The sequence below is a fragment of the Suncus etruscus genome, chromosome 8 (assembly GCF_024139225.1).
Source record: "Suncus etruscus isolate mSunEtr1 chromosome 8, mSunEtr1.pri.cur, whole genome shotgun sequence".
Classification (NCBI taxonomy): Eukaryota; Metazoa; Chordata; class Mammalia; order Eulipotyphla; family Soricidae; genus Suncus; species Suncus etruscus.
This window is the reverse complement of record NC_064855.1, coordinates 41,443,167-41,464,862: the sequence shown is the minus strand read 5'-3', so window position 1 is coordinate 41,464,862 and position 21,696 is coordinate 41,443,167. Positions and strand designations below refer to the sequence as shown.

At 37.7% G+C, this 21,696-nt stretch overlaps 1 protein-coding gene across 3 annotated transcripts in view; it reads right to left on the bottom strand.

Moving 5' to 3' along the window:
- Nucleotides 1–21,696, bottom strand: part of WASF3 (WASP family member 3) — a 174,935-nt gene that overhangs the window by 131,176 nt on the left and 22,063 nt on the right. The window contains exon 1 of one of the 3 annotated variants that reach the window (XM_049778242.1): nt 4,438–4,455. The exons of the other annotated variants lie outside the window; for them this stretch is intronic. The gene's annotated coding sequence lies outside the window, so the exon portion shown is untranslated. Of the gene's footprint in view, nt 1–4,437; nt 4,456–21,696 lie in introns of those variants that run through there. 3 annotated transcript variants of the gene reach the window in all.

The window sequence follows — 21,696 nt, the reverse complement described above, 5'->3', positions numbered from 1 at the left end:
AACAGTCATTAAAACAGCATGGTATTGGAATAAAGACAGATCCTCAGATCAATGGAATAGACTTAAGTATGCAGAGAATGTTCTCCAAACATACAATTAATCTTTGATAAAGAGAAAAGAAACGCAAAATGGAGCAAGGAAAGCCTCTTCAACAAGTGGACTTGGGACACATGGTCAGCAACATGCAAAAAAAGCTAACTTAATCGTCCATCTAGCACCATGCACAAAGGTCAAGTCCAAATGGATTAAAGACATTGATATCAGATCCAAAACTATAAGGTAGGTAGAACAACATGTAGGTATGACACTCCATAGCATTGAGACTAAATGCATCTTTAAGGGGAAAACACTACAGTCCAAGCAGAAATAAACAGATGTGACTATATTAAGCTGAGACACTTCAGCATCTCAAAGGAAATAGGGACTAGAATACAAAGCCATCATAGAATAGGTGAAACTATCCACCCAATACCCATCAGATAAAAGGATAAGATCTAATATATAAGGTACTGTACTGACAACTTAACAAGAAAAAAAATCTAACTTCAACAAAATATGGGGAGAAGAAATGAGCCTACACTTCCTCAAAGAAGAAATAGAAATAGCAAAAGGTACATGAAAAAATATCATATCACTAATCATCAGGGAGATGCAAATCTAAACAATGAGATACCATCTCATGCCACAGAGATTGGCACACATCAAAAAGAACAAAAACAATCAGTACTGGCAGGGATGTGGGGAGAAAGATATTCTTGTTCACTGCTGGTGGAATGCTGTCTAGTCCAGCCTTTATGGAAAATAATATGGAGATTCCTCAAAAAAATAGAAATTGAGCTCCCATATGATCCAGCTATACCACTCTTAGGGATATGCCCTACAAACACAAAAACACAACACAAAAATGCCTTTTGTACAGCTATATTCATTGCAGCACTATTTACAATAGCCAGACTCTGGAAACAACCCTGATGCCTTACAACAGTAGAGTGGATAAAGAAACAGTGGTACATCTACACAGTGGAATATTTTGCAGCCATCAGGAGAAATGAAGTCACAAAATTTTCCTATAATTATAGACATGGAAACTATTATGCTGAGTGAAAAATAAGTCGGAGGTAGAGAGACAGATACATAATTGTCTCAATCATCTATGGATTTTAAGAAAAAGAAAAGACATTATTGTAATAATACCTAGAGACAATAGAGATGAGGGCTGCAAGGACTGGCTCAGGATATGAAGCTTACCACAAAGAGTGGTGAGTGCAGTTAGAGAAATAACTACACTAACAACTATCATGACAATGGTAGTGAGTGAGAGAAATAGAATGTCTGTCTGGAATACAGGCGGGAGTGGGGGAAGGAGGAGGTGGGGGCACTGGTGGTAGGAAAGTTGCACTGCTAAAGGGGGAGTGTTCTTTTTATAACTAAAACCCACTACAAAAATATTTGTAATCATGGTGCTTAAATATGAATCCAAATAGGGAGGGAGTTCTTGCATTTATCTGACCTAGGTTCAATCCCTGGCATCTCATATGGGTACTTGAGACCACCAGGTTCCTGAGCTCAGATTTCTGAGCAAAGAGTCAAGAGTGATCCCGGTATATACTGCCAAAATAAGTACAAAAATTAAGAATAAAAATAACAACAACAATAACAATAACAATTTTAGGGCCAGAGAGATACAGCACAGAAGTAAGGCATTTTGCTATGCATACAGATGACCCAGGTTCAATCCCTGGCATCCCATGTGATCTCTCGAGACTGCCAGGAGTAATTTCTGATTGCAGAACCAGAAGTAAATCCTGACAGTAACCAGGTATGGCCCGAAAACAATAACAGAAAAAAAGGGTTTATTGAGGTGTTAGCCTGAAGATGATGGACTTCTTGTGCCCCAAATTCCATCTTACTCTAAGGGAGGAATTGGAGGTAGAGATTACAGAATTAGGTAGAAAAATTATGGCAGAGGGCAAGAATAAGAGTCTGTCTCAGGCAGTCAGGGCTGTTCTCAATGGTGAATGAATCCTCAGGGGAGTCATTCTCATGGGATTTTGTAAAATTCTCACATAATCTTGTTAAACAACATCTAGTCTCCAGGGTTTGCATGACAACTGGATCTGATTTAACATTAAAGTTACAATGCAGGCACATAGGAGACCATCACTTAAGAGACAGATCAAAGGTCAAAGGCCAAAGGGTGAGAAAAGATTTTAAGCAGCACAGTATATTAGAGTAAGACTGAATCTCTATGCTTACAGAAACACCAAACTTCTGCTTTCCAGGATTTTAGTCTAACTTCTAATTGAACAACAACAACAACAACAAAAAAAAAAAAAAACTGTGAGGGAAGGATGCTCAATCCTTTTGCTTCAAATTTCAAGTTTCTCCCATATGACTAACTGAATAAAGTAATGCTATAATTATCTAACAATTACAATCAAATCATATCTAAAAAAATTTGTCAGTATCCCTAAGTAACTAACTCATCCCAAAACCTAAAGGCACTACGTTAATAGTCTGTCAGATGAGTACAGACCTGGCACTAGCTAACAGCTACTATTTAAACTGAAATTAATACAGTATCATCTTGATGCCAACACTATATAAAGCTTATTTCCATGGACTTCCTTTTTTTCCACATCTGGAATTTCTATAAGTTCTTATTAATTCATTATTTTTGTCAGACAGTATTATTTATCATAATTACTATCTCAATTCAGTCCATTTTTTAAAGCTGTGCCCCCTCCTTTGCTTCCTACACTGCTGCTGTCTGAGAGGCCTAATCTACATTTCATTATAGAATGTCTGATTCACCCTGATTCCAGAGGTGGAATGCTAGTTTCCAGAACTTTCCAAGGCATTTAGCAGGAGCTCTCAGAGGTGTTAAGAGTAACAACTGCTTTCATTTGCAAAGACTATGAAACAGGTATGACATCCTGAAAAGCCAAACTCAAAGAAAATACTGATTTAGCAAGAAATTCAAAAACTTGCAACACAAAAATATAACTACTAAAGTTCTTCAATAAATATAGAGTAAAAACTAAGACTATTTTACAAGTTCTTTATTTTAAGGAAATAAGTGAATTAGACATAAATCAAAAAAAATTTTTTTTTTGGTGTTTGGGCCACACCCAGCGGTGCTCAGGGGTTACTCCTGGCTGTCTGCTCAGAAATAGCTCCTGGCAGGCACGGGGGACCATATGGGACACCGGGATTCGAACCAACCACCTTTGGTCCTGGATCGGCTGCTTGCAAGGTAAACGCCGCTGTGCTATCTCTCCAGGCCCCATAAATCAAATTTTACCTGATAATTACAAAAAATTAATAAATGAATTTGTAACAGTTCTAATATTCCAGCCTACAATAAATTTCAATAGTAAATAATCTCATTGATTAATATCCAGAATTAAATATTGAGCAATTTAAGAGACTACATGGTCTTAATTACAAATCTGTGACTACTGCTTATAAAATTATGTTCACTGAATACAGCTGAAAATTAAAGTTTCACCCTTACACTAATAAGCAATCTAGAGAAATACTCTGAAAATATTTCCCATTACCTAATAAGATAGTCCTTTACAACTGCCACAGTCAAGATCATTCAAATAATTTCTTTTATAGTACAGCAGAAAACAAGATCAAAGGAAAAGCACTAGACACATAATTATTACTCTAAAAGAACATTTGTGCACCAACAGTCATAGCAACATTACTTACAGTAGCTAACATCTGAACATTGGGGCAGGAAGATAGTACAAAACTTAGGGTGCATGTCTAGCATCCACGCAATCAGGGTTCCCTTTCTAGCACCATCCATCTTATGTCCCAAGCATCGAAAAATGCAGCTTTGGAGTTCCCTAGGCAACACCTTGTATAGCCCCAGAGACTCCTAACATTGCTGAGCAACACTACAGACTTAGGAGCCCCCTATCCCACAACCCAAGTACTCAATAAAAGATAGGAAGATGAAACTATGGTATACAAGCACAATGAAAAACTATTCAGTTATGAGAAATTATGAGAAATCATGAAATTATCACTCAGTTTGCTGCAACTTGGATAAACTAAAGGGTGTCATGCAAAGTAGAACAGAAAAAAATAAACACTATAGTCCCCCTCATTTGCAGAGTTTAAGGTAACAAAGCAGGAACTGGACAATCCTCAGTGGAAACAACCTTGAGACAAAACTGCTAACCAAGCAGAATAGTTATCTTAGTGTACTGGGGCTGCCCAGAAAGAGAGGGATTCTTGGGATAAAAAAGAAAGCAGACAGGCATTCTGAAGGCCAGTGTGGTGCAGGAGTGTTTCCTGCATACAATACTATGGGTTCTATTGTTAAGACAGCAACAGCAAATCATTAAAATAATAAAAGGAAAAGAGTCTACCAGTGGTCCTTTGCAACTAAGTAATAAATAGATGATGAAAAAGGAGTACCTTGAAGAAGTGCCTTTTTTGTAAAGCTTGCTAGATTGTCACATCCTGCAAAACCAAGAATGTGTACAAGAATGAGGACTGGGGACACACCACTTAAAAGGGGCTTCAGTAAAACCTTAGGATTAAAATGCAATCTTTAAATATTTTTAAATTAAATTTTTTTCCAGAAAAAATTTAGCTCAATTGGTGGAATGGAGATAATAAAACTAAAAAGAAATTGTCTAGCCCTGAAGTAGCCCAAAGACATATATCCTTTTGAATACAAATCCTGAGCTCCTTAATGACTGAAAACTGAAGCACCACCCAGAGAAAGGTAGACCTCTCAAAAAAGCTAGAGGAGAACCTAAAAAAATGCCTTGTTAAAAACAGGAAAGTGTCATCAACAGCCCAAGACTTTTCCCTGTATCAACACTCAAACTATTATGTATGCTGAGAATTCCAGGTCAAGACTATTTGGAGAAATTGTATATAACCTTCCTTGGAAAATCAAATTGTATTTTCCCCTCAAAAGAAACCAGTGTTTCTCCATGACACTGAGGCTAAAGGCAGCTTCAAGGATGAAACACCACTGGCCAAGCAAGTAGAAGCAAAGAACAACTAGCGCTGGTGCAGATCTGAGAAGAAAGGGATTCTCGCTTATTGCTGGTAGGAATGTCTACTGCTCTAACCATTTTTGAAAAAAATATGGATATTCAAAAAATTAGAAATTGAGTTTCTATATGACCTAGCAATACCACTCCTAGGAATACACCCAAAGAGCCATAAAACACAATGCAGAAAAGCCCTCCATACTCTTATGTTCACTGCAACACTATTCACAACAGCTAGAATCTAGAAACAACCCAAGTGGCTGAGTGAAGATGAGTGAATAAAGAAACAATGGTACAGCAAACACAATGGAATACTACACAGCTATTAGGAAAAATGAAGTCATGAAATTTCCTTATACATGGATAGATATGCAGAATATCATGCTGAGCAAAACTAGACAGAGGGATAGATACAGAATGATCACGTTCATTTGTGGGATATATATATATATATAAAAGAAACTATGCTAATAATAACATCCAGAAACAATAGAGACAAGGTCTAGGAGAATAGGTCCATGGTAGAAAGATTGCCACAAATAGCAAGGAGTATAGTTAGGGCAAAGAAGAGGCCACTATGACAATGATAGTTGGAAATGATAACCCTGGACAAGAACTAGGTGCTGAAAGGAGATAAAGTGATATGCATAATAGCACTTCAGTAACAATATTGCAAAACACAGTGTCTAAAAGGTATTGGAATAGGAAAGAGGAGAAGAAAACTGTCTACCACAGAAGCAGGAAGGAGAGAGTAGGGTGGGAGGGAAACTGAGCACACTGATGTGGGAAATGTGCACTGATGAAGGGTGTTAGGCACTGTATGACTGAACCTCAATCATAAACAACTTTGTAACTGTATATCTCATGGTGAATTCAATTAAAGAATTTATTTATTTAAAAATCTGGGAAACAAAATAATTAAATAACCTGTTCTCTCTTGAACACATACTTTCCTCTCACACTCCTCTAAGTAAAGTTATTTTAATAAAATTATTTTTCTTTTAATTATTTTAAATAAATAATAAAATTATTTTTCTTTTAATAAAACTATTTGACAGTGAAAGGGCAAGGTTGAAATGCATAAGTAAATTGTTGATTTAAACAGTTTAAGTCTGTACCATCAAAAAGGTATTCAATTAAAAATGGTACTGGGGTGACTAAAGTAGGAGTTCGCAGTAGATAAAAGAGTATCCAGGTCTCCTTGCCCTCGAGTTGCAGCCCGCAGGGGGCACACTGATATTTGGGGGCTTTTATTGTTTGGGGGGGTTTGTTTTCTGTTTCTGTTTTTCATATATTTTTCTCTTTTGTTATGTTTTTTCTTCTTTTTACCCTTTCTTCTTATAAATTGATATCTATAACCTCTAGATGGACTCTTCCTAGTCTTTTGTTGGTTTTTATTTTGTTTTTCTTTTTTCTCCAAAAAGAACCACATAGCTTTAATCATCTTTTATGCCTCATAACAAGGAAAAAAGAATGGATGGTACCAAGACCAAACAGTCACATGAACATTGAGTAGAAATAAAAAATTATCAGACTTAAACACCAAATCCAAAGTCAAGGACAACAGAATCAATATCCATTCTACAACTAGCTATACACAGAGGGGACCACTTATACTAGTAGCCCAGGGGGCAAAGGAGGAGATAAGAGATGCATGCTGGAAACAGGGGTGGAGGGAGAACAACACTGGTGGTGGGAATCCCCCTGATTCAATACTACTATGTATCTAAAACATAGTACTGTGAAAGATTTGTAATTCACTTTGGTCACAAATAAAAATTATTTTTTTAATATAATTTTTATTTTGATCATAGTGTCTTACATATTGTTGACAATAACATTTTAGGTGCATATTTACATAAAATCAGGGGGGATTCCCATCACCAAATTGTCCTCCCTACACCTCCGTTTTTGTCCTACCTCCCATTTCCTCTTCCCTCACCCCCAGGGCGGCTAGAATATGTGGTCCCCTCTGTATCCAACCCACTACTTAGTAGTCTTGCACCTGTTTGGTCTTGATGCCTCCCTTATCTCCCCCTCTAACTGTAGGCAGGACTGGCTAGTTCAAGTTGCGTGGTTTTGCCTGAAAAAGAGAAGATAAATAAACTGGGGTAAGAGTCTAATACTCCAAAAATGGGTGGAATCCTTCTAGAGGCTCTCATCATCGATTTGGGAAATGAAGGAGAAAAAGAAGGTGAAACACTCCACCAGTACCAAAAAAAGTGTCAATTATCCAGTGAGGACTCCAGCTATATCGATAAGCACCACAAAAAAACAGACAAAAAACAAAACAAAACAAAACAAAAAACAAAAACAAACAAACAAACCAAAAACACGCCATGGTCTTGAAATAAGAAACATGGCATAGCACATAACGAAAGAAAAGAAAAGAAGAGAAAAAAATAAGTATAATTGGGGACAACGATTTCAATAATCACACCCAAACAGAGAAATCGACCAAAATAGATAGGTAAATAAAAATAATAATAACAATAATAAATGAAGGTAAAAAAAATATATATATAAAATAACCACGGTTTTGTGCTTTTTGTATTTTTGTTTTTTCCCCTCCTGCCCTGGCACAGTAAATATTGGGGTCATTCGAAAAGGAATTCACTTGGCCTAAGAAATATGGGGTTTCTCCGTCCTTGGAGTATACTGTCATGGGATCAGCTCTAGAACTTCCTCAGGATCATTTATTCTCCTGGTGGTGTTTTTTTGGTGTGTGGAAGACTTCTGCTCTGTCCAGGGTGATACAATCAGAGCTCTGTGTTTGTTTAGAGGTCTCAGTATCTGCACAGATCCTGAGGTGGGACTTATGATGAAGTCAGTCTTTGTGGTTCTAGAGGTTCTGTTACCTCAGTGTCATTTTAATCCATCTTCTGTGGTTGGTGATCTTGGTCTTTGCACTGAACCTAGGATGGCACCTAGGATAGCGTCTTTCTTTGTGCTTCCAGAAGCCCCATTCTGTTGCAGTTGTCTCTGTCAGACCTTTGGGACTGGGGATCATGATTTTTGTGCAAGTCATAGTTCAAACCCTAAACTAGGGCTTTTTTATTGGTCCCAAGATGTATACTGTCTGGTCGTGGTTCTAGTAGCCAGTCGTCTGTAAGTCACGATCTTGGCTTTTGGACCTACCAAAGGGTGCCAAGTCTTCTGGTTTTGTCTTGTCGTTAGCTGGTAAGGTAGGCTAATCTGCTCTAAGGTCAAGTTGTTCACATTTTCCTCGTTGTCAGGATATCCTGTTAGAGCTGGCCCTTGTTGTTGACCCCGCAGTATTAAGGCTGTCCCGGATGGAGTTTGTTTCCTGCAGCTGTTGTGAAGAGCTGTGCCAATTCTATGTCTGGGATCCAGGGTTCAAGGCTGGATGAATGGTATCTAATCACCTGAGGTCTAAGTTGATTCCACATGACATATTTTCAAGGTAGGAGATATCCCTGTATTATAAACAACTATGAGTTCCTATCTCTAGTAGATAAGAGCTCTTTTTTTATATGTAAGATTTCCCCTTTATTTAGTGTGTCTTTGCAGGGGGAAGTGGTGCTACATTATATTGTCGGTGTAGTTGGGGGTGGACAGAGGGGATAACAGACACAGGTCACATACCCAAAAATGATAAAAAAAAAAGAAAGAAAGAAAGAAAGAAAAATGTATGTGCTCGCAAATGTATATGTAGGACCAACATTTAAAAAAAAATAAATAAATTTAAGAAAAAAAAAAAGAATTAAAATGAGTTAGCGAAGTTTTTAAAGGACCAAAGTGGTGCAAAAGACTACCTTACATTTGGGGGAGAGCAGGTAACGAGGTGGTGTATTACAGGTCCTATGCCTATGTTGGAAGTACAATTTTTTTCCATTGTCTTTTGGGTTTTTCTTGTGATGTGTGGGTTCCCAGGCATCTTCCTATCACACCCCCTGACCTTCTTCAGGTTGGTAAAAATTTGGGACCTGCCTTCTGCAAAGTACTGCTGGGAGCCAGTTTTTACAATTCGAAGCATTTCCTTGGTATTCTAGCTCTTGAATGAGCCTCAGGGAGAGCGATTTTTCTGGGCCCTTTTTGGCCCACTCCCGAGAGGTTCAGGAGACAGGACAGTAGAAAAACACACACAGGCAACATTCTGACACTTTTTTTAAAAAGTAATTTTTAAAAATTTGCGACAACTTTTAAAAATTATTTTTTAAAAAAACTGTCGGAGAATGTTGCCTGTGTGTGTTTTTCTACTGTCCTGTCTCCTGAACCTCTCGGGAGTGGGCCAAAAAGGGCCCAGAAAAATCGCTCTCCCTGAGGCTCATTCAAGAGCTAGAATACCAAGTAAATGCTTCGAATTGTAAAAACTGGCTCCCAGCAGTACTTTGCAGAAGGCAGGTCCCCAGTTTTTGATGTCAGGCTGCGAAAATCTACGCCTGCCCAGTGGTTCCCGACTGTGAGAAACTGTGAGTGTTGCCTGTGTGTGTTTTTCTGCTGTCCTGTCTCCTAAACCTCTCGGGAGTGGGCCAAAAAGGACCCAGAAATCCCTCTCCCAGAGGCTCATTCACGGGCCAGAATGCAAGAACTGCTTCCAATCATAAAAACCGGCTACCAGCAGCACTTTGCAGAAGGCAGGTCCCCTGTTTGTGACTTCAGGCTGGGAAAATCAATGCCTGCCCAGTGGTTCCTGGCTGTGAGAAACTGAGAGTTGCCTGTGTGTGTTTTTCTGCTGTCCTGTCTCCTGAACCTCTGGGAGTGGGCCAAAAAGGGCCCAGAAAATTCGCTCTTCCAGAGGCTCCAGAAGAGCACTTAGCTCCGCTTTGCTTCATGGCCGTGCGCTCTTTCTAATGAAAGAATGCCACTGCAACAAGAAGAGAAAAAAATCACACTAAGAACTGTGCTGGATCTCTGAAGCCCAGCACTTCTCTCCGACTGTCTCTCTGCTGCGTGCTCGGGCCTAAGATCTGATCCTGTGTGAGGCTTCATCCACGAAGGGCGCCCCTTCCGTGGAGGCGAGTGGACTCACACAGAAAGGGTGGAGCCAGAGGAGCGTGGCAGCGCACATCATTTAGCCAATGAATACCACCACAACACGTAGAAAAACCCACAATACAAAAGGAACTCTTATCCACTGCTGGTGGGAATGCCGTCTAGGTCAACCTTTATGGAAAGTGATATGGAGATTCCTCCAAAAACTGGAAATCGAGCTCCCATACAATCCAGCTATACAACTCCTAGGAATATACCCTAGGAACACAAAACTACACTACAAAAATCCCTTCCTTACACCTATATTCATTGCAGCACTATTTACCATTGCAAGACTCTGGAAACAATCAAGATACCCTTCAACAGACGAAAGGCTAAAGAAACTGTGGTACATATACACAATGGAATATTATGCAGCTGTCAGGAGAGATGAAGTCATGAAATTTTCCTATACATGGATGTACACGGAATCTATTATGCTGAGTGAAATAAGTCAGAAAGAGAGAGAAAAATGCAGAATGGTCTCACTCATCTATGGGTTTTAAGAAAAATGAAAGACATTCTTGCAATAATAATTTCTGACACAAAAGAGAAAAGAGCTGAAAGTTACAGCTCACCTCAGGAAGCTCACCACAAAGAGTGATGAGTTTAGTTAGAAAAATAACTAAAATTTGAACTGTCCTAATAATGAGAATGTATGAGGAAAATGGAAAGCCTGTTTAGAGTACAGGCGGGGGTCGGGTGGGGAGGAAGGAGACTTGGGACACTGGTGATGGGAATGTTGCACTGGTGATGGGTGGTATTCTTTACATGACTGAAACCCAAACATAATCATGTATGTAATCAAGGTGTTTACATATATATATATATGTGTATTAAAAAAACTCCACAATACAAGTGTGACAATGGGGAAACAACACAGGCCAGCATCAGGCATATAGAATGAAGATGGCAACTTTGATGACCGGAAAATGGCCAACCAACTAGTCAGTCTTTCAGATAAGGAGTTTAGAGAAGAAATATGGAAGATAATCACAGAACTCAAAGAAATCATGGATCGAGTTCAACAGAACACTAATAAGAACCAAGAAAATATGAAGAGAGATCACAAAACTCCAAACTGAAATAGCAGGTCTGAAAAACTCAGTAAATGAATTCAATGCCAAAATGGATAAGCTCTCCAACAGGGTAACAGAAAGAAGCTAAGAATACAATTAGTGCTCTGGAAGAGGAGATACATAACTTCATAAAGTGGGAGAGCTTAGAAAGAAAACCTTAAAGCAAATGAACAGACAATGTAAAAATTAGTCAAAAAATGTGAACAGGTGAAAACAGAGCTAAAGAATACATACGATCAAATCCTGCATGCCCGAAGAGTACTAACCAAAAGAAACCCCAGAAAAAATACCCCAACACACATTCTAATAACAATGACAAATCCAAGACATAGAGACAAAATTCTGAAAGCAACAAGATCAAAAAAAAAAATTACATTCAAGGGAACATCCTTGAGATTCACAGCAGACCTCTCACCAGAAACACTCAAGACCAGAAAGCAGTGGTGGGACATAGTGACAAAACTCAATGAAATAAATGCTTCGCCTAGAATACTGCACCCAGCAAAACTCACATTCAGGTTTGAAGGAACAAACATGGTTTCACAGAAAAACAACGGCTCAGAAACTTTACAGACTCAAAACCAGTCTTAAGAGAAAAAGTGAAAGTCCTACTTAAAGACAAGACTGACGAAAACACACACCAAATTTCAATATAAAGATGGCATTACATCCATGGACAATTCTTTGTTTCAATGTCAATGTACTAAATGCACCAGTTTAGAGACACAGAGTGGCTGAATGGATCAAAATCAATCCAACTTTCTGATGCCTACAAGAAACACACCTGAATAGTCAGAACAAACATAGACTCAAAATAAAAAGCTGGAGGAAATTTATCCAAGCAAAACACCCATAAAAAGCTGGAGTGGCCATACTAATAATAGATGATGCAAACTTTATACTCAGGAAAGTTGTAAGGGACAAAGATGGACATTTTGGATTAATAAAGCGATATGTACAGCAGAAAAAATATCACTCTCCTAAACATTTATGCACCAAATGAGGGTCCAGCAAAATATTTAATACAATTGTTGACAAATCTGAAAAATAATATAAATAAAACACAATAATTATGGGGGACCTCAACATGGCTTTGTCAACACAGAATAAGTCAACCAGACTGAAACCCAAAAAGAATATACTAGAACTGTGAAGAGAAATGGAAGAAAGAGGCCTAGAAGATATATATAGGACACTCCACCCCCAGAAACCTGGATACACATTTTTCTCCAATGTACATGGGACATTCTCCAGGATAGACTACATGCTGGCACATAAAACATGCATCCATAATAACAAGAGGACAGACATCTTGCAGACTATATTTGCTGACCACAAGGCTCTGAAATTATATGTGAAATCCAAAGGGACACAGAAGAAAAACTTTAACACCTGGAAGTTAAACAACCTCATACTGAATAACCAGTAGGTCCGAGATAAAATCAAAGAGGAAATCAAAACTTTCCTGGAAACAAATGATAAGAAAAACACAAACTATGAGAATTTATGGGACATAGCAAAAGCAGTACTGAGAGGAAAATTTATAGCTTTGCAAGCACACATCAGGAAGGAAGGGGCCTACCTGAATAGCTTAACTAAGCAGCTCATAGAATTAGAAAGTGCTCAACGAAAGGATCCAAAATTAGGGAGACAGAAGGAAATAACAAAGCTGAGAGCAGAAATCAACTAAGTGGAAACCTAAAAACAATCTGAATATCAACGAAAGCAGAAGTTGGTTCTTCAAAAAAGTAAACAAGATTGATAAACCATTAGCAAAATTAACAAAGAAAGAAAATTTTGATAACTAATATTAAAAATGAAAAAAGGGAGATCACTACCGATATTGCTGAGATTCAAAGGGTAATCAGAAACTACTTTGAGAAACTCTATGCCATTTAAAATGAGAAGAAATGGATAAATTATTGGACTCTTATAACCTCCCAAAGTTGAATAAAGAGAATGTCGCATATCTAAACAACTTCATCACTATTGAGGAAATTAAAATGGTAATCAAATGTCTGCACACACAAAAAAAAAAGCCCAGGCTCAGATGGATTCACTAATGAATTCTTTCAAACTTCCCAAGAGGAACTACTACCAATCCTGTCAAGACTCTTTCATGAAATGGAAAAAAACGGAAACACTTCCAAATAGCTTTTATGAAGCCAATATCACCTTGATACCTAAACCAGAAAGAGATGCTAACAAAAAAGAAAATTACAGACCAATATCCCAGATGAACACAGATGCAAAGATCCTTAACAAAATCCTGGCAAATAAGATTCAATGCCTCATCAAGAAGATCATTCATTATGATCAAGTAGTTTCATCCCAGAAATGCAAGGATGGTTTAACATCCATAAATCTATCAACATAATACACAACATCAACAACAAGAAAAATAAAAATCACATGATCATATCAATAGATGCAGAAAAAGCATTTGATAAGGTCCAAAACCCATTCTTGATCAAAACTCTCAGCAAGATGAGAATGAAAGGAACCTTTCTCAATATGTTAAAGCCATCTACCACAAGCCAGTGGCAAATATTATCCTCAATGGAGAAAAACTAAAAGCCTTCCCTCTAAATTCTGGCACAAGACAAGGCTGTCCTCTCTCACCACTCCTATTCAACATACCACTGGAAGTCCTTGCTATAGCGATCAGGCAAGAAAAGGATATCAAAGGAATCCAGATAGGAAAGGAAGAAGTCAAGCTCTCACTGTTTGCTGATGACATGATACTCTACTTAGAAAACCCTAAAGACTATACCAAAAAGCTTCTAGAAACAAAAGATTTATATAGCAAGGTGGCAGGTTACAAAATTAACACACAAAAATCAATGTCCTTTCTATACACCAACAATAATAGGGAAGAAATGGACATTAGGAAAACAACCCCATTCACATTAGTCCCACACAACTCAAATATCTTGGAGTCAACTTGACTAAAGATGTGAAGGACCTATACAAAGAAAACTATAAAACACTGCTCCAAGAAATAAGAGAGGACACACGAAAATGGAAACACATACCCTGCTCAAGGATTGGCAGGATTAACATCATTAAAATGGCAATACTCCCCAAAGCATTGTACAGATTTAATTAAATCCCTCTAAAGATACCCATGACATTCTTCAAAGAAGTAGATCAGGCACTTTTGAAATTCATTTGGAACAAGAAACACCCTCGAATAGCCAAAGCAATAATTGGGAAAAAGAATATGGGAGGAATTACTTTCCCCAACTTTAAATTGTGTTACAAAGCAATAGTCATCAAAACAGGATGGTATTGGAATAAATACAGACCCTCAGATCAGTGGAATAGACTTGAGTACTTAGAGATTACTCCACAGACATGCAATTATCTAATCTTTGATAAAGGAGCAAGAAGTCCTAAATGGAGCCAAAAAAAGCCTCTTCAACAAATGGTGTTGGCACAACTGGCTAGCCACTTGCAAAGAAGCGAACTTAGACCCCCAGCTAACATCATTTATGAAGGTAAAATCCAAATAGATTAAAGACCTTGATATCAGACCTGAAACCATAGGTATACAGAACAACATGTAAGTATAGCACTCCATGACATTGAGACTACAGGCATCTTCAAGGAGGAAACTGCACTCTCCAAGCAGATGAAAGCAGAAATTAACAGATGGAAATATATTAAGCTGAGAAGCTTCTGCACCTAGAAGGAAATAGTGCCAAGGATACAAGAGCCACTCACTGAGTAGGAGAAACTATTTACCAATACCCATCAGATAAGGGGCTAATTTCCAAAATATACAGGGCACTGACAGAACTCTACAAGAAAAAAGCATCTAATCCCATCAAAAAATGGGGAGATGAAATGGACAGACACTTTGATAAAGAAGAAATATGGTCAAAAGGCACATAAAAAAATGCTCCAAACAATTATCATCAGGGAGATGCAAAGCAAAACAACTATGAAGTACCACCGCACACCACTGAGATTGGCACACATCACAAAGAATGAGAACAAAGAGTGTTGGTGGGGATATGGTGAGTCAGGAACTTTTATCCACTGCTGCTGGGAATGCCGACTAGTTCAACCTTTCTGGAAAGCAATGTGGAGATTCCTCCAAAAACTGGAAATTGAGCTCCCATAGGATCCAGCTATACCACTCCTAGGAATATACCCTAGGAACACAAAAATACAATACAAAAAAAACCCTTCCTTACACCTATATTTATTGCAGCATTATTTACCATAGCAAGACTCTGGAAATAAACAAGATGCCCTTCAACAGAAACTATGGTACATATACACAATGGAATATTATGCAGTCGTCAGGAGATATGAAGTCATAAAATTTTCCTATACATGGATGTACATGGAATCTATTATGCTGAGTGAAATAAGTCAGAAGAAAGAAAAAGACGGAGAATGGTCTCACTCATCTATGGGTTTTAAGAAAAATGAAAGACATTTCTCAATAATTTTCAGAGACAAAAGAGAGGAGGGCTGGACATTACAGCCAACCTCATGAACCTCACCACAATGAGTGATGAGTTTAGTAGAGAAATAACTATATTGCAGACTATCCTAACAATGAGAATATATGAAGGAAATAAAAAGCCTGTCTAGAGTACAGCTAGGGGCGGGGAGGAGAGGAGGGATATTTGGGTCATTGGTGATGGGAATGTTACACTGGTGATAGGGGGGTGTCATCTTATATGACTGAAACCCAACCACAATCATGTTTGTAGCCAAGGTGTTTAAATAAAAAATATTTTTAAAAAAAGTGTCCAGGCATCATTTTTCCTCTCTCTCTTTCCAAAAACGTCCATAATTAGTGTCTGTGTGTGTCCACGTGTGATTATGTGTCTGTGTGTGTCTCTCTCAGCCCCTAGCCAGAATCTAGTTTTCTTTGTGTGTTTGTTTGTTTGTTTGTTTGATGCTCAGGGGTTACTCCTGGTTATATGCTCAGAAATCACTCCTGGTTTGGGGGACCATATTGGACGCTCTGGCCCCCAGAATCTAATTCATTCTCTCTCTCTCTCTCTCTCTCTCTCTCTCTCTCTCTCTCTCTCTCTCTCTCTCTCTCTCTCTCTCTCTCTCTCTCTCTCTCCATCTCTCTCACTAACACACACACACACCTGTAGAAGCAGGCAGAGTTGTTAATATACACAGAAGATGACAGGACAGCAGGAATCTCACCCAAGAACAAGTGACCTCAGACTAAGAAAAAAAATGACTGGGAACCTCTGGGGTACAGTCTGAAAGAAGCCCAGAAACAATATTTAATACTGCATAGAGTATGGAGTAGGGACAAAATTAGATCATCAGATACTGGAGATGAACAGATGGCACACGACAGGACACAAGATGTCATACAAGGCTAAGTGAGAGAGAATGAGTGACATCATACACAAGTAGAGGCCTGGATTTGTCAGATCATTTATGTAAGTCCCACTCACTGTGTTCCAGAAAGAAGAATAACACTAACTGGAGACTAACAAAACAAGAAAAGTAGTTGAACAGGAGCATTTCACTCCTTTAAATCCTATACATGTGCTTTAGGAAAAACAGAAACTGTTAAAGAACTTGTAAAGGTGACTAAAAGTGACTACAGAATTTGATGACTAAATTACAAATCTACCTATGACTCAAAGAATGAAGACTATTTCCCTGATTCTAAGAAACAAAAGCAATTCCAGATCCACACCTGACATATTATCTCAAAGTAATAGCTGAATGATCACAACTATACAGGCTGCCTTCTTCAATATTCTCAATGGTCTCTTCTGATCGCAGAATCTAGCTTATCACAAATGATTGTTAAGGGAAGAATCTCTAGTACTTGGTAATATCTTTGAAACAATCTTCTTCCAGTGAAAACATGATAACCCAGGACTTTGCTATATCTTATGATTTGCAATTTAAAGAGAAGACTCAGATCAATCAATTCTATTCATTTTAGGAGCAAAACTCACATTTCATTTAGATAAGGATGTCTCACTTCATAAACAACCAATGCCTGAATCTTTTTTTTTTCCTCTAATGATACACTGTTCGACATCTTTTCTGTCATCATTATATAATCTCTGGGAAATTTTCATTAAATATTTGACTCAATTTTTAATTAAATCATTTAATTAGGTTTTTTTTTTTATTGAGACCATTGTGAATTTTAAGTCTTACATGGTTATATTTCTGGCATTTAGTGACAGTGAATTAAAGCCATTCCCACCAAGAATCTTAAAAAAAAAAAAAAGAAAAGAAAAGAAAAGAAAAGATAATACATTCTGAGCAACAGTACAGCTGGTAAGGCATTCCCTTGCATGAAGCTACCTGGATTCAATTCTCAGCATTCCATATGGTCCCCCCAAGCCTGCCAGGAACTTTCCCTGAATAAAAATGCATAGCCAGGAGTAAGTCTTGAGCACTGCCAGGTTGGGACAAAAACCAAAATTTTTTTTTAAATTTACTAGATATAATTGAGACTAACGTTAGAAATAAAGAAAAAATAAAAAGCTAACAAGCACCAAAATATAATTTTTAAAAATTTAATACTTCATAAGTATTACACTTCAATGCTAACTGGTCCTTTATAAGAATATGAATGCAATTCTTACCTAAGTTTACACAAAGATTACTGAAACTGAGATTCTTTCAAGATGTTGCTGACAGAAATGGAAAATTGCACATATTTTAAATCCTGCAGCAATTCTGATAAAAAAAAAAAAAGAAAACAAGAAAACCCACTTCTTTTAACACCTTCATATTCATAAGAATGTCCTCAAAGGGAAAAGATTAAGAGGTTATTTTGCAAATGAAATCCTATAAATTGGGAAGTTAAAAACACAGAGAAAGAAATACCTAATTACTGTTACTGAACACATCTCCACTTTTCAGTATCTAGGACTTCAGAAATACAATAACCTAAAATTCATGTTCCTCAACATGATTCAGTCTCATTTTTTCTGGGGTATTTATTCATTTCCATTGCCAGTTCTTTCACACCTGCTGACCACCCACAGTCATTGATCACTGGCACTTTGTGCCATTCTGAAAAGGCAACCTCACAAAGCCTTATGCCACATACAGAAATAACTGTGAGGTGGACAAAACAGGGCACATCGAGGGAAATTTTGAAGAGTTAGGGTGAGGGGCATAAAAACGTATTAACTTAGTGTACATGTAACATAAAATGCAGCTATCAGGACTAGACTGCCAAAGTAAAAAGATACTGTTTTAATTACAATAAACAGACTACAATGTTCTTTATTTTTCTAACTTAAATCTTTACAGCTTTTTATTCTTTGAAGCAGTACAATATGTAGAAAAACCCAAGGCTGCAAAAATATATCTTAAAAATTTATTTCTAAGTAAACAAACGAGATAAGCACAGTACAGCTCATAAAACGAGGTATTTTCAACACCCTCAAAAGTATCCTTCAGGGGCCAGATCCATAGCATAGTGGTCGGGCATTTGCCTTGCACGCAGCAAGATCCAGGACAAATGGTGGTTCAAATCCTGGTGTCCCATATGGTCCCCCAAGCCAGGAGTGATTTCTGAGCACATAGCCAGGAGTAACCCCTGAGCGTCACTGGGCATGGCCCAAAAACAAACAAACAAAAAAGGATTCTTATCTCTGTTATTAATCCCTATGTATCACAAAATAATTACTCTCTTCTAACACATGTTTTCAGTTTTATTTAGATATAAATTCTATTGTGCCCAGTGCCCAATTCTGTTGTGCTGTTAATGAGATTCATTATTGTTCTTGTGTGGAACTTGATTTATTCCTTTTTATAAATAAGTAGAATATAAAAATACCGCAATTTATTTAAACATTCTCTCACTGGTGAACATAGCTACTTCCCAAAAGACATGATGTACCTGGATATCATTTAACATTTATGTTATGGATATCATCTATATACCTGGATAATAGTTCAACAGTTCTGTTAAAGGTAGGCCTGGAGAATATTCTGGTGCATAACCTTTAACTTTCATCAACATCTTCAAAGATAGTTGGACCAATTTACACTCTCACCAGCTGGAGTTCTAGTTGTTCCCCATTGTCCTCACTAGAGAGTGCCCGTCCTTTCCATTTTAGCCAATCTGATTACATGGTATCACACTAGTTCCATTTTGTGATTACTTATATGGTGCTGCTTTTCAGAGGTTTACTGGTCATTTGCATGTCCTCTAGTAAAGAGCTTGTCCATAGCCTTCTTACTGATATCTGCCAGTTATTTAAATTTTTTAGGTAAGAGACATGTCATTTTGCATATTATTCAAATATTTCTCTTCTAGACTATAAATTAATTTTAATTGTTTAGTCTGAATATTATATTTTAATAAACAGAAGTTCTTAACATTTACGTAGTTTAATTTAGCATCTATTCATTTCTGGTCAGGGCTTTGTATGTCTTAATTAAGAAACATTTCCAGACACTTAGGTCATAAAACTATTTAATACTGTTTGTTTGGGGGAATTAGACCTGGAGAGGTTGGAGGCCACCCCAGGTTCTGTGCTCAACAGTTGCTCAAAGAAGTGCTCAAGGGACCATTCAGGGCAAGGAACTGAACCTGGGTCTCCAACACACAAAGCATAAACTCTAGCCCTTCGAGCTATCTCCTGAGCCCAATGTGGCATAATCTTTATCATTGTATTATTTTATTTATTCTCACATTACTGTTTATTATTCTTTATTTCTATACCTCTTCTGCAAATTCTCTAAATGCTTTATAGTTTACTACTGGTAGAACTGGTCCTTCTGAAAACCAAAACACTGGAAACAACAGTTCACTGACCAGACAGAGGTAAAAGACTGCACTTTCAACAGATAAACAAACAAACAAATAAATAAATAACATCTGAGTTCTATTGTTCTGGAGATCAAACAGCTGGGCCAGTAAAGTCTCTTTACTTCCCCTTAAGGAACAACACACCAATCAAGCTAAAGTTCAGAAGTGAAAACTATAAACTTGTGACGTCTCACTCATCTATGGGTTTTAAGAAAAATGAAAGACATTCTTGCAATAATAACTTTCAGACACAAAAGAGAAAAAGAGCTGGAAGTTACAGCTCACCTCATGAAGCTCACCACAAACAGGGATGAGTTTAGTTAGAGAAATAACTATGTTTTGAACTATCCCAATAATGAGAATGTACGAGGGAAATAGAAAGCCTGTCTAGAGTGCAGGCAGGGGTTGGGTGGGGAGAAGGGAGATTTGTGACATTGGTGATGGGAATGTTGCACTGGTGATGGGTGATGTTCTTTACATGACTAAAACCCAAACATAATCATGTATGTAATCAAGGTGTTTAAATAAAAAAAATTATAAAAAAATATCCTAAATGGAGCAAGGAAAGCCTATTCAACAAGTGGTGTTGGCACAACTGGTTAGCCACTTGCAAAAAAGTGTACTCAGACCCCCAGCTAACACCATGTACAAAGGTAAAATCCAAATGGATTAAAAACCTTGATATCAGAACTGAAACTATAAGGTATATAGAACAACATGTAGGTGAAACACTCCAGGACATCGAGACTAAAGTTATCTTTAAGGAGGAGACAGCACTCTCCAAACAAGTGGAAGCAGAGATAAACAGATGGGACTATATTAAGCTGAGAAGCTTCTGCATCTCAAAGGAAATAGTGCCCAGAATACAAAGGCCACCCACTGAGTGGGAGAAATTATTCACCCAATACTCATCAGATAAAGGACTAATATCCAAAATTTACAAGGTACTGACAGAACTATACAAGAAAAAAACAATTAACCCCATCAAAAAATGGGGAGAAGAAATGAACAGGCACTTTGAAAAAGAAGAAAGGCAAATGGCCAAAAGGCACATGAAAAGATGCTCAACATCACTAATCATCAGGGAGATGCAAATCAAAACTACTATGAGGTACCACCTCATACCCCAGAGATTGGCACACATCACAAAAACGGAAAACAAGCAGTGCTGGCGGGGATGTGGAGAGAAAGGAACTCTTTTTCACTGCTGGTGGGAATGCCGTCTAGTACAACCTTTATGGAAAGCTATATGGAGATTCCTTCACAAACTGGAAATTGAGCTTTCATATGATCCAGCTATACTACTCCTAGGAATACACCCGAGGAACACAAAAATACAATACAAAAATCCCTTCCTTACACCTATATTCATTGCAGCGCTATTTACAATAGCCAGACTCTGGAAACAATCACGATGCCCTTCAACAGATGAGTGGCTAAAGAAACTGTGGTACATATACACAATGAAATACTATGCAGCCATCAGGAAAGATGAAGTCATGAAATTTTCCTATACATGGATGTACATGGAATCTATTATGCTGAGTGAAGTAAGTCAAAAAGAGAGAGAAAGATGCAGAATGGTTTCACTCATCTATGGGTTTTAAGAAAAATGAAAGACATTTTTAACAGTATCTCAGAGACAAGAGATATGAGGGCTGGTAGGTGCAGCTCATGACATGAAGCTCATCACATAGTGATGAGTGCAGTTGGAGAGATGACTACACTGAAAACTATCATAACAATGTGAATGAATGAGGGAAGTAGAAAGCCTGTCTCGAGTACAGGTGTAGGTGGGGGTGGGGAGGAGGGA